This window comes from Chlamydotis macqueenii, chromosome 5, assembly GCF_036417535.1.
Source record: "Chlamydotis macqueenii isolate bChlMac1 chromosome 5, bChlMac1.mat, whole genome shotgun sequence".
NCBI lineage: Eukaryota > Metazoa > Chordata > Aves > Otidiformes > Otididae > Chlamydotis > Chlamydotis macqueenii.
In genome coordinates this window covers 32,282,290-32,296,531 of record NC_141560.1, presented here as the reverse complement: position 1 = coordinate 32,296,531, position 14,242 = coordinate 32,282,290, and the positions used below count along the sequence as shown (strand labels likewise).

Genomic DNA, 14,242 nt, shown 5'->3' with positions numbered 1-14,242 from the left:
GGGTTTGTCTGGAAGGACAGCAGATAACTGGATTCCCTAATCCACAAGGTCCTTTCCATACCTACTTTCTAACAATTCACTTGAATTAGCTTCCCAAAAGACCTCTCAGTTGCTTTCTATACTACGTTTCTTTTGAACACTCAACCTAGAAGTGCCCCAAGAATGACCCATGTAAGGGAACATAGATGAGGATCTAACCGGCAACCAGAGCTGTAAATTCAGTTAATTTCTGTAACTCTTAGCAGTGTCTGCTAGTATACTAAGACAAAATTTAGTGAAGTTTTGGTTTTTTTCCCCCCCATCACATTTTTACAAAGGTAAAATGTTTACACAAAATAAAAATGTTAATAATCCCTGTAGTAGGATCACCCTGGCTAGGAAGTAAGCCCACGAAGCTGCTTGCTCACTCCTCCCTCTCCCCACTCCAGCAGGATTGGGGAAGAAAATAGAAGAGCAAAAGTAAAAAAAAAAAAAAAAAAAAAAAAAAAAAAGAAGCATGGGTCAACATAAAAATAGTTCCATGAGTGAAAGAAAAATGGAAGAAGAAAAAAAAAAGTGACACGAGTGACACATAGGCAATCACTCAACACCTCCCAGAGTAGACCACTGCCCAGCTACTCTCTGAGCAGAATGCTACCTAAAACCTCTTCCTCTCCATTTTGTTGCTAGGACATTATACAGCATGGAATAGCGTTAGTCAGTTCAAGCCATATTCCTGGTTGTGTCTCCCCTCAGCTTCTTGTGCAAGCCCCATTTAGTCTCAAGGTGGATGAGTGGGGAGGCAGAATTTAACCACCACTGGCAATTCTCAAGTGCTTAGGGTGGACAATTTTTTTTTTTTTTCCCTTAACTTAAGAAGTGAGGGAAGTTCTACACTGAGAAAACAGGTTCTGTCGAAAAAACAGACCTTCCTTCTTTCCTCAGTATAGACATTTTATTACAGCAAATATGCTGACCATCCCTCAATACTAACTGTATCATTATTTTTAAAAGTCTTGAATTCTGAAGTAGTTAGAAATAGCTGAAATACTATGGGGAACACACACTACTCAAAGATACCTCTAAAAATACAGCAGCTCATAACTATGTTTTAAATTATCAGAAACAGAGCTGTGCAAAGGAAAAGGTCTGTCATCATTACCTACAGGTTCATGGGGGGGGAGAGGGAGGGGAGTCAGTATAAAAGAATTAACAGCTTTCAGCTGTAAAATTACTAATTCCAGTAATACAGTACATTAAACATGGCATTTGAGATATATGCCAACTTAAACTACCACATATGGCATATCTACCTAATTATCACAGTTTGTGTTTTCATATGCAGAGCTGTTCTAGTTTTTAAACAATGTGTCAAAATGCACCATTTTATCTGACAACAGAAAATGCTGTCTTTTATAATACTATTAGGTCAATATTGCATTTTTAATATGCAGTAACACTACACGTAAAAAAAAAATATAGAAAAATTACATTGGAACAAGATTCTCCAATGTTTTAGTAATGCTTTTAACTTTCTTGCTAGTAAAATGTTAAGGTGCAAAATGAAATCTAATAGTAAGAATAAGTTTCCCAAATATATTATTTTCCTTTTTTTTTTTTTTCTTTCAAGTCTTTAATTGGCCTATTGACATACTAAGTCTTAATTGACAATGGACAAATAAAACAATCAAGTCAGTCATTCTCCTAGTTTTGCATGTGATTAAAAAATACTGTGAAATAGCACGTGTGCAGGCATCAGTTGCAGAGCAGACAGACCTCACTTGTGTTCCTTCTTCGTGTGCAATTTGACCTCACTCAGAACAATTGCTACTGCAGAAACATACATTCTAATTGCAGTTCAATACAAATCATGTCCTAAAATATTTTATTACAGATTCCCCAGCTGGTGTTTGGTGTCACTTCAGCTGTTCAGAGGGATTTTTTTTTTTAATGTTTCTTTGCGTAAATAAGCAAAAAGCTTACACATAATTACCATGAAACATTACATAATCTTAATCTCTCCTTTTGCAACTCAAACAGGACCATGTATTTTTATACAATGAAATATAAAAAAAAAAAAAAAATCAAACAGTTAACACCTTAGCAGCCAAATAACAATGTAGCAGCCATTTCAAATACTTTTGGTCTCGTTCAGGAGTACAAAATAAAGGTAAAGATAGGTCACTCAGCCATCAACTGGATTTTTCCATTGTCGCCCTCAGTTCTTGCAAATTGTAGGTGGTATAATTTATTTCAACAGAAAGCAGATGATATCAAGATATACTTGAATAAACTGCCTTATTCTAAAAACATAGATTACGTTATAAGAATATAAACAAATTAGTTAAGAAGTGCCTCTCTGGCTTTTTTTTCCCTGTTTGTTTTTAAATGAGCATCAACTCCTTGAACCTGCAGTTACCTTTACAGAAGGTTTCTATTAAGCTCAAAATTAAACACATGCAAAAATAATGTTTAAATTTTTCTAAGGTAATTTGAAAGGCATTAGCATTCGAATACTAAACTAAAACTTCTTAGATTTTCATTTTCAATAAATAAATTAGGGCAAGATTTTTTTTAAAAATAAAGCCTTGTGTATCCAGAATATGGGAAAACCTTAAGTATTCCAACATTTTCCTTACTGAAAAGGATAATGGTGTATATATTTAATTTCTTCCATATGCACATCACCAGTCTCCTCCCTAACAAAAAGTCCAAAGATCCCTCTAAAAGATGAGTCAAAACATTTTATGTAATAATAAACAAAAATAGGACAATTTGACTTATTACTATTTTAACTAAAAATGCCAATATTACTTAGAATTTATTTTTAGAAAGTTTACCTGTGCCTTTTAACATTTCAGATTATAATTTTAATTACAATAATTAAATATTTTTAGATAATTTTTGATAATTCAGTTAGTTCCATACTTCTTCATAAATATTGATTTCTACCTTTCAAAACTAAAATAAGACAAGTGTGTTGGAATGAAAGAGAAAAAAAAAGGTTGAAATGAGAGCAATTATTTGCAAATAGCAATAGATTCTAGAAAACATTTAGTTTGAAGAGGACTTATAACTGAATCTGGATTAGATCTAACGCTTCTCTTTTAAAATGGACCTTTTAGCAAAACTAACATACATTAACACAAAGCCAGTATTTTCCTACACGGAATTACTTAACAGATTTACAAACATATTTAAAAGCCAGTCTATACACAAAGATGCAGAATTATTCTTTCAATATCAGAAAATCTACCCACATTTTTAAATAAAGTCAAAGAGTAAGACAATTACAAAACATTACTGATTATATACATTACTTTTTTATAATTTGTCCTGCTTTTGGCATTAGTAAAGGGCTGCATTTCTGCATTAAAAATTGAAAGGAACCTGTAAAACAATGTAATTTTTCTTGCAAAGAGACCATGAACTAAAAGAAAAGGCTATAAAACTCCTGTCCCAAAAGAAGAGAACATGTATGTTTGGCAAGTTCATACTTATAATCCATATTTTTTTTTATAAACATCTGTTTATAACTGAAAATGCATCCTACCTGATCCTCAAAGTATTATTTCTGTATTCATAATTTACTTGACTACATTAAATTGAATACAGGAAGAACGACATCTCCAAATACAGATTCAAACAACTCTATCCAGTTGAGAAGAGTTCAATGACAATTGTTTGCAAGACTAGAAAATGGTGAAAATACATCCCTCCTCAGAGGAAAAGGCAGAAGTAAATGTTAACTACCATAGACGAGCACCAGGAAAAAAAGCAAACAAAACATTCCTTTGCTAGAAAAAGGTAAAGTCTTAGGAAGAAAGATGTCTTTTACTAAAAGACCTAAATTGGAATGATACACAGATTTTATTTTTTTTTAATATACACTACTATTCATCTATACCTACGTGAAAACACACCAATATGGGACTATGTAGACTGGATGCATATTCCACCTTGTGTAAATTCAGCACTCACTTGAATTTAATGTTTGTATAGAAAAACAGCCTTCATAGGAGTGTCCCCACTCACTTTCCTGGGAAGCAGTGGCAAATAGGAAAGAAATTCTCATTTGCACCCCTTATGCTTAAGAGACAAAACAAATTATTTGTATTCCTTTTTGCTGAAAGTAATAGAACATCAGCAGTGGAAAAATGGAAGAACTGTATCTCATTGTACTAACCCACCTATATAAAGAGTTTGGACAACATTAAGAAATGCTCAGCTTCAGTGGAATATTTGATCTCAAGCAACACAAAGAATGGGAAATAATTCATCAAGTTTTGATTATTTCCAAAAATCTTCACCCTGCCTAAAAATGGGAAGTTTTACTTACCACAAAATCTGAATTCATCAGTTTACTGGCATTTACATTTTACTGGCAGACTTTCTGTTCTGAACATCAAGTATAAAAGTGGAAACGAAAAAGAAGATGCATGTTAAACTGCTTACAAAAACTATAGATTTTCCAGTGTTTAGAACATGCTGAACTACTATTCTCAGATTCAGAATTTAAAGGTTTGTAGAGGGAAAACTTGGAGCTCTAAAAAATAACTTGAAGATAAAAACTGAAATTAAATACTTGTTGAGACTGAATCACTGGCTTTTTCCCAAACAATCAGCATACGCATAGTATTTTTTTGATGAAATATATCTTTCTAATGATCTTCAGCATTGGTAAGATGGCCTATCCAGTAAGATATCTCAATTTCCCCCAAGGAAGTGGGCATATGTAGGGGGACATTACACCCCTTGAAGCAGATGGCACCAGTAAGTTATTTCTACCCAGAAGAAATATCTATATAGAAATCCAATATGAAAACCATCTTTTGCTTTTGAGCAAGGGAAGAAGAAACTGGGGAAGGGATAAATCACCTTAGAATCCAGCATTTAAATGGTATGTGAAAACTGCTGCACTCTAAAGGGATTAACACAACGGAACCTGCTTAAAGCAGAGTGAAACTTTAAAAATTATTCAATACAGAGAGATAAAGTATACTCAAATGTCCTAAGGTATCTTGGTCCTTCTCTCTACATAGACTTACCTACAAGGATTCCAGAATATCTATGGATCTGAATTCAAACTACAGTTCACACATCTGTTTCTTTATAAAATTGGATCACTTTGCATAAAATATACCATCATCCTCCCTTGGTTTGCCAATAAACTGCATTACAATTTAGTAAATAACTACTAACAGCACTTGTCCCTCACTTTTCCTTTTCCAATGTTCCAATGCAACATTACACATCTTTCTAGACCTACTGAAGTAGGTCATGCTACAAATATGAAATTTATATTAGTTCCTGAAATACTTTCAGTTTTAAGCACAGTTGACTTGAATATCACGTAGTCATCATTAGCTTATCTGCACACAAAACCTTGCCACACAAAACCAGTGCTACATTTTAATTTACACCAAAACCCCTGTATGCTTTCTTAGTTTTGTCTTCATAGAACCTTTGACAGGGAAAAACCAACCAAATGAGGACATCTTCATGCTTACAATTACTGAAAGCATAATGATCACCTATTCTGATCTCCTATGCAATACATTTCACAGAAAAAAAAAAAAAAAAAACCCGCGTTATCTTGGGAGACCATTTAACTATAAGCATATTTTTAGGAAAAGGTCATTAAATTATAATTGCAGTTCAAACACTGCAACCCTTAGTAAATTGCCATCACTTCTGAAAGTTTGTCTTTGAAGAAACAAGGCACCCAAACCAGAACTGGCCATTGTAGTAAAAAGCCAAATAGTTAAGAGAAATAAATAATTAAAAGATCAATGATTGTCAGATAGACAATACAAAGCTGCCAAAATTTACAAGCAGAGACTTCCTTACCTCAGAAAATACTCAAAACAAATTTTGCACAAGATTAAACTTAATAAATTCCCAGACTAGCCAACACTAGAAGCATGGTAGTCATTTAGGCACCAGATTAATTAGTTATTCCACCAAAAAAAGACAAAAAGTGGATAAACAATGAGTTCATTTTTCCTCATTCTGAGTATATGCATATGTGTGTTGGAGAAGGGAAAAATCAAGGTACCTATTTTACAATTATGGATGACTAAATGTCGTGCTCTTCTCATGTCTGCGGCTTTCAAATCAGAAAGTGCTAAGCTAATGGAGTGTGAAGGACAGAATTGAAACTACTTCTGAAGATCAAAACCCACATTCTTTCAAATAGTAACTACTATCAAGAACATGAGCCATTGTAAAAGATAACACAGGAACAAGAGAACAACTAGTTACTAATCAACAAAGTGCCATTTAAAAACTGAAATAAAAATTAAAATTAACTAGGTATAAATATATTGTTTAATCCAAACACTGACCTAGCTACCACTGTCCACTCTAAGACTAGAAGGTTATAAAACACTTGCACAAACTGAGGTGATTTTCTTTTTAAAAGGTACAGGACACCTAGAGGAAGACAAATACAGCTGAGCATTTCATTGATCTTCTCATCAAGAACACGCAAGACTAGAGCTCTGAGGCTAGCAACTACATGTGGATTTCTACATACATTTAGAAATACTGGTTTTTAACAACTAACTGAAAATGTGGCTACCTGAGGAATCATTTGTTCCCTTCTTCTAAGTACCAGTAATTCAGGGAAAGAACTCATTATGAAATCAAGTAAAATGAAGAGCTACTGGCTATACAAGATAACTTCCTTTTTATAGGAACTCTTTCCTGTTCAATCCTGAGTTTACCTGCTCATCGCACAAAACTGTTCATTTTTTTTTTCTGGTTATTTGGGATCAATTCATCAGAAAAAAAAACCAACTTATTCATGTAATGTATCATGTTGGCACTTAATAGAACAGGTAGTCATAGATGTAGATCCATACAGAACTAGACAGCTTATAAAATTGTGAAGTACATATTTGATTATTGTTAAAAGCAGTGCAAATACTAGATGAGCACTTGGCATTACCAACCTAAATAAAACCACAAAAACTTATATCCTAAGGAAAAAAAAAAAAATCTTTGTAAAGGTAACACTTATTTAACTTTTTGAGCATTTCACTATGTTAGAAATTACATGCTGCTTGAAGAAGAGTAATCTTAACACAAACTGGCAGACTTAGGTGTGCTGCGCTGCACAGTAAAAGACTCAGAAGTTAGGAATTGATGTAATTATAAGGAGTTCCTGGGGAATCCAATTTTTACCTTAGATTGACAGAGTCGCCAAGTGTTCATCCAATACAGTAAGTAGAAGACACACGAAGAATGAAGTGTGCACACACATGCAAGACAGAAAACAAAGCCCATACATGTTCTATGTCTAATACTTCTCATTGCAACCACTCATTTTTATAAAGCTTTAAGACATCCAGTAGCAGCATTTCATTGCAGACCTTTGAAAATCAGCACAGATAAAATGCCAGAAGAGACTCTCTTGTTCCACAGAAGTTTTCTTCAAATCCAGATCAATGAACTGCTAAAAAGCCACCTATTTCCTTTTTGTTGTTGTTGTTGTTGTGTTCCTCAAAACTGTTGGTAGGCTGCCAGATTACAATAAAACAGATATTCTGTAAATCCAGCTCAATATTGCTGCCAAAACAGTGATCTGTTGCAGCACCTGAATTGCTGCTGCGGCTACTACTACTACTTTACACTGACCTACCTACACTCTGGCATTTCCTAATGCCAGATTGTAGATCAGAACAAAATGGAAATCTCAGCTAGATCAAGCTCCAACTAGTCTTTCCTCCCCCTTCCCTCACAGTCATGATAGCAAACTCTTTGGGTATATACTTTGATACAGTTTTAATTGCAGAAGCACACTGGATGCTCAGCAAAGCCAACTGAATGGACACATACAATTTCCTACTTTTCCCGTGCATGACTTGATATAAATATCTTCAATAATTTATGTTATAAAACGAAAAGACTTCACAGTTGTATATTCAGTTAAATATTTGTAATTTCTCATGTACAGTTTGAAAATCAGAGTTTAGAACACACTAGGAAGATAATAAATTGCTACTGCCTCTAATTTTCTGATTCTCTACAGATAATTTTCTTTCCCATATTGTCAACGAAGTATCTAAAAAGAACTAAAGTCACTACCTGAAAATAAAACAAAATAAATGTACATACAAATCTTCCAAGAGCTTTGGAGGTGTGCACTATGGTTCTTGATTCAAGCAAACAGGTGCTGCTGTATGAAGTGGGGAAAAATAGTACAGATGTGTGAAGCTCTTTATGTGGGAAATTACATGAGTTAAATGGCACTGAGCAAGGCACAAAAAGTGCTTTTAAAATAGAAACAAGGGAACATGCAGAGAACCTCAGTATCTAATTTAATTAATGATTGAGTATGCAAAGGCTCCAACTGGTGAAACATTAGCAGCAGCCATGAATTTCACTGTAGTTCTGTATAACAAGTAATCTTACCTGAGTGATTCTCAAAAAAATGTCAACACATCGATTGTATTTTTCATCTGATCCTGTCAATGCTGAGATGACAGGCCCTGCAGGATGCAGTGAGAGATCAATGATGAAAAACAGATGTTTAATCTTTTCACAATCAAAACCTACAAGACCAGGCAAATATGAAATCTGTCTGAGATTCATGATACTTTATATCCAACAAATGCTGATGTTACGTAATCACTTTCATATACATAAGTTGACAAGGGTATCTCTTCCTCACTTTCAAGCAATCTGACCCGAGATCATTCGTATCACCAACAGATAACTTTAAACCTGGTCCATAATATGCTATTCCTTCAAGTGCTCTCTGGTCACATAGCTAGTTCTTTACATCCGTTACTTCATATATCAACCCATGTTCCCTGGCCTTTCACAAACTAGACTTAATTTTGTCCATCAATTATGCAGAACACTTAAACCTTACACAAAATGTATTGCAATCCAGAAGTCGAGAAGAGCCATGCACAACACTACTGCTCATAACTAGCTCAAAGAGTGATAAATTCATACTCAAAAGTTACAAAGGCGCGTTAGCACTGTAGAGTTGGGAGCTGACTTCCACAGATGTGTTTTCAAATACTGCCTTAAATTGATATTTCAACCAGACCAGTTAAGTACTTCCAAATTAATTTTAATGCTTGGCTATAATCAAGAGCAGCATATTTAATATTAAGTAAATCCCAATCAGATTCAACTATAATTATCAAATATGTTAAAGCGAAAACAAGTTAATATGAGGGGATGGGAATGTAGATAGTTTTCATTTTATTATGTATTAAAATATTTGATACATCTATTAAATATAGGGAAATTAAAAACAGAGTATCATGACAATAATTTCTCTATTTTTAAATTAAAATACAAGCAATGTAGTTAATCCTTATAGTGCTATGAATAATCATAAATTGGGATGTAGATACCCCTGAAATCAAAACAAAAATCAGATGGAATAGAACCTTACACATCTATAATGCAACATTTAGAAGATCTCTAGGCTAAACTCTGGTTTGACATTTCCTTTGAGGGATGGAAAAACAGAATGGCCCTGAATACCAAGGTGAATGTAAGGAACTTGATAGTTTCCTAAAGCCGTGCCATGCAGTCAGGAAGAAGACAGTAGTACATCTACAGTAAGTGAAGAGTCTTGCACATGCACAGCACACTATTTTATTCCAACTATCAAATACCAAATTCCAATTTTACATGTTTCCATGTTACTAGAAATCCTTAAGAGTTGCAAGACTGAGCTATCCAGCATGAGCACCAAGCATACCCCACTACAGAGCATACTACAGCACACCAGATATTCATACCAGACACAAACAATATAAACCTTTTCATTTACAGACAATTGTATTTGTTGTCAGAATAAACACAAATATTTTTAAGTCCATTATAACAGTGAAATTTCAAAAACACATTTAGCAGCTTCATTACTCCACAGATATATTTGATAAACAGAAAAAATATTTTAGATTTAGATTGAAGTACATTAAGAATTTTAAGTTAGTGTCAAAAAATTGAATTAGAAAACCAAAAAAGGCCTACTTTGACACACAACCGTCAATAGGAGTCGAAAAAGCAGCCTTTCCATTTCTATTATGTGTTGTATTTTACACCACAACACTGCAGCCTCTGAGGGTCAGATTAATTAAGATCAACAGCAGCTGCAGTGCAACATGAGAAGCACACTGCCACAGCTCTCACCAGTCCAGCCCAATTACCTGCAACATTCCAGCACTGGACAACTGACAACTACCATACCCCTCACCAAGCCATTAACTCCCACTGGCCTGCTGAAAAACCTTAAAAACCAAAGTAACCTCTTTTTAACACAGACTACAAAGCTGACTGCACCTGCTGCAGGATACAACAATGAGCCCCAGAGAGATGTCTGCCAGTCAAATCTTTACAAATGTTGCTTAACTGTATGCTAGAGCTGTGTCCAAAGATGGAAATGAGGTAATAATCAGGCGCAAGCCCTCCTCCCAAATCCCTCTGTGCTCCATTTCTAAAAGCCAGTCTGACAAATTCACTAAATCCAAGGCTTTCTCTGCTGGCCAAAAAGCTACTGATCACTGACAAAATAAATTCTGTGGTCAGCTACTGAGGACAATATCTAAGTTAATGCAATTAATTCAAGAACAAACAAGATCAAAGAGTATTTGAAAAAAAAAAGTATTGCTTGTTACAGGTTGCACTCCTTAAGAAAAGCAAGAACATGTTTCTTTTACTGCACAAGGGAGAAGAGGAAAACAATTAAGAGACTCAAACATTCCCTGATTATATCTTTAAAATATTAGCTCCAAGACCTATGTTCTGACAAACATCCATTAAAACTTTGATCTATCTGCAAAATACCATCAAAGTATTGTATGGAAATTTCAAATCTTGTGAAAGAGGAAAATTTAAAATTTTCAGTGCACACCAACTTCAGCTATTTTTCTTAGGTTTTGAGGCTTGTTTGTTTGTTTTTCCAGAAGGCATGAGTCCAGTAAATGAATAATTATTTTACAGGAATCTTAACTTTATCAAAAAACAATACTGTTACTAGAAGCACCTTCATCTACACATGCTTTCTGATCTATTGACCATCATTTGGCTTTCAATTGTATTGAAAACTAGTCAAAAACAATCACAAGAAAAAAGCTGAAAATTATTAAATATGATATTTCCCTGTGATAACAGTTATCCTCACTTTTCTTTTTTTTTTTGCCAACCTAGTGCACATATATTTAGTCTATATCACATATTAAAGTTAGACTAACCATTCCAAATCTCTCACAAGTGGTTTTAAACCTTTCTTATACAAGACAAAGACAAAGCACTTTCTTGCAAACCAAAGCCATTTACTATGTCAAAGTTTATTCACTCATTAACATGAATAAGTCCTTACACGTAGAAGAAATCAGTGCAAACATTCTACTTAAACTTCACTCAAAATTTCTCTGACCCTACCAAATGAGAAGCTGCTAAGCAATAATACACGGAGTGAGTCAGATACGTAAGAATCTCAAGATCATACCAAGTGGCACATTCAGTTTCAGCTTCCTTTTAAATGTAAAATACTAGGGATCTGCTGGCTAACAAGCTAACCTTTTTTTTTTATTCTGTTCCAGTAACCAGGCAACAGACAACTGTCCAACTGAGAATTATCTCTCTGAACAGCTGGCAATCAACACTTGGGGTTTTTTGGTGGTTGATTTTTTTTTTTTTCCAACTAAGAGAAAGATCAGTGATTACTTTACAAACCTACACAGGTCTAGATTCCACCTCTAAAACCTCTACTATTTAGTCACTTCCTCAGCCCCATTATCCCCAAAGTTACCCATATAAGTAAACAGTTACAATAGAATCTGAAAATCTTAGATATACACTTTAAGTGTCTAATTAGCTAATGTTAACACTTTAGAAAAAAATTAGAAGTATCAAGAATGAAAGTGAGATGCATTTACTGATGTATGACAAACCACCTTCAAGAAACCATGACAACAGATAGCTAACAATCTAACAACTAACACCATTCTCACTCCACTACTCTTTTTTTCTCTTCCATAGAGGAAAAGGTAGTATTTCACTACAGATTTACTTCAGTTGTTGGTTTTCAAAACATTTTTTTTCCCCCTACTAGTCTTCAGGTTATTTTTAAGAGTTATAAATTAACACGACAATCCCTTTAATATATAAAGGAAATAATAATGGTGAACCAAGATTGATATATTATATCTTCCCCCTTCCTAACAATTTAATAGGAGTAATGAAGCTAGAAAGTGAACTTACAAATTCCTGTACAGCTGTGTTACTTACACATTCAATGTGTTTGAAGGGTTTTTAAGAGTCAGAATAAGACACTTTAAAAAGGGCACTTGCACAAAGATTAGCTAGACGATCTCACATAATACATGAATGTTTAAAAAAAATCTGATATTCCAACACAAAACATCTCACATCCAAGTTACTTGGTAAAAACATAACAGAGTCACACAACACTTCATACACTCTCTACACAATGCGGGGGAGGAAACTCCCACCTTTTGTATTCTTCAAACATTTAGATCACTACTGATTAGAAATCCCCTACAAAAACAACACAGCTAATCTATTGTTAAAAGCAGTAAAACCTTATCCTCATTTAATTATGTTTTTATTAATCTCTGCTCTTAATATGATCTAATTTCAGTTCACATATGACTTTATATTCCAATAAATTGAAAAACACTGACCGAGCTCAAATTCACTCAAGCACCAAGTTCAGATCAGGCAAGATCCTGTTGCAAGATAAACAACACGATGCGATGAAACATAATTTTGTGTGTGTGCGCGTGCATGTGTATGTGTGAGACTGGGACAGGAGCGCAGAGAGAGCGAGCAAGAGTGGGTGAGAGAAAAAGCAAGTGAGAGTGCGCACCAGCATTCACAATCGAAAAAAATACATATGTCCAGAGTAGTTTTCAGTCCAGCGCTCACTATAATTCAGAATGGAGAAACAGATAAGACAATGAGAGCTTAATACAACAGAAATACTGACTCTTTTTATATATTATTCAAAATAAAATCATACATTAAAATAGCTTCACAGAATGGTCACTTTCTTTATTAAGTTAACTTAATTTTAATATTAAAGTAGCATGGCTACATCTGTATTTAAATTTTGGACCACAATCTAACAAGTTAATACAAACTCTGTACTTCTCTGCAGAAAAGATAAGCACCATTTAGTTTAAAGTAGGGCATATTTTGCCATTTTAATTTCATTTCCACTAATCTAGGAGGACAAGCCTGAACAGAAAAGAATCAGGGATAATCTAAGCACAATAACCAAAGTTAAATTGCGGAAGTCCAGACAATTAGAAAAAGTCAGCTGTTAACCTGAAAAGAGAGCAATAAATTGTATACTCAAAAAGTAAGACTGTAGTGGACAGTAATGTATTTATATATTGCTTCTTATTTTGTACACTAAAATGTTCAGTGAAAAGTTGTTTTTCCCTTCAATTTCTTGTCATTTGAGCTGCCATATAATTCTTCAGTAATTATGTCACCTTTTGACGCACAAAAATAATTCCAACAGAAATCAGTCTGCATACTGAAGTCCTATATCACAGAGGAAAAAAAAAAAAACAAACAAACAAAAAAACCAACCAAACAACACTATTAGATCATAGGAACTATTCATGACTTCTGTATTACAACCAACTTCCTCCTTTCCAAACAGCAACTTACTGTAACTGTGCTAAAACTTTTTGGAAATATAGAAAAGTTTCACAGAAGCTTCAGCAAGAGAACATTCCAAAGTGAAAGGTACATTAAACACATTTATAGTCATGAGCATCAGAGGTATGGTCTAAGTAACTTCTATCAGGAAAACACAACAACTGGTTATGAAACTTAAGAAAAAGAAACGGCATCTTTATATTAGCTATTTCAGAAGGTTTGTATTCCCTAATGCGATAGAAGCACAACAATCTGGAAGAAACCCAAAAGCCACCAGCTCAGGGAATGCCAGGACCTCTGAACATTCCATGGGCCGGTGGTCAAAGGTGAACAGAAAGACTAACAAGAGCTAGCCACACTGGAATCCATTTCTCATCCTTGTTCCACACTTTAGCAGGTATCAGTCCCCACCTTGCCTAAAACACTCATTTTCTATATGACACAATGTGGCCACAATTCAAAGTCGACTGTACGAAGTCAAACCGGCACTTCATTTGCACCTGTTACAGTGAAATTACTTGAGTCTCACTGCCCTAGTTATTTATGTTATTACTGATTTTAAGAGAGAACGTGTTTATGTAACGAACGCTTTTAC

The 14,242-nt window shown here is 34.3% G+C and overlaps 1 protein-coding gene across 6 annotated transcripts in view; it reads right to left on the bottom strand.

Annotated features, from left to right (window-relative positions):
* NOVA1 (NOVA alternative splicing regulator 1) overlaps positions 1-14,242 on the bottom strand; it is a 152,586-nt gene that overhangs the window by 133,610 nt on the left and 4,734 nt on the right. For 3 of the 6 annotated variants that reach the window (XM_086748011.1, XM_086748014.1, XM_086748012.1), the window contains exon 2: positions 8,398-8,474. The exons of the other annotated variants lie outside the window; for them this stretch is intronic. The gene's annotated coding sequence lies outside the window, so the exon portion shown is untranslated. The remainder of the gene's footprint in view (positions 1-8,397; positions 8,475-14,242) is intronic. 6 annotated transcript variants of the gene reach the window in all.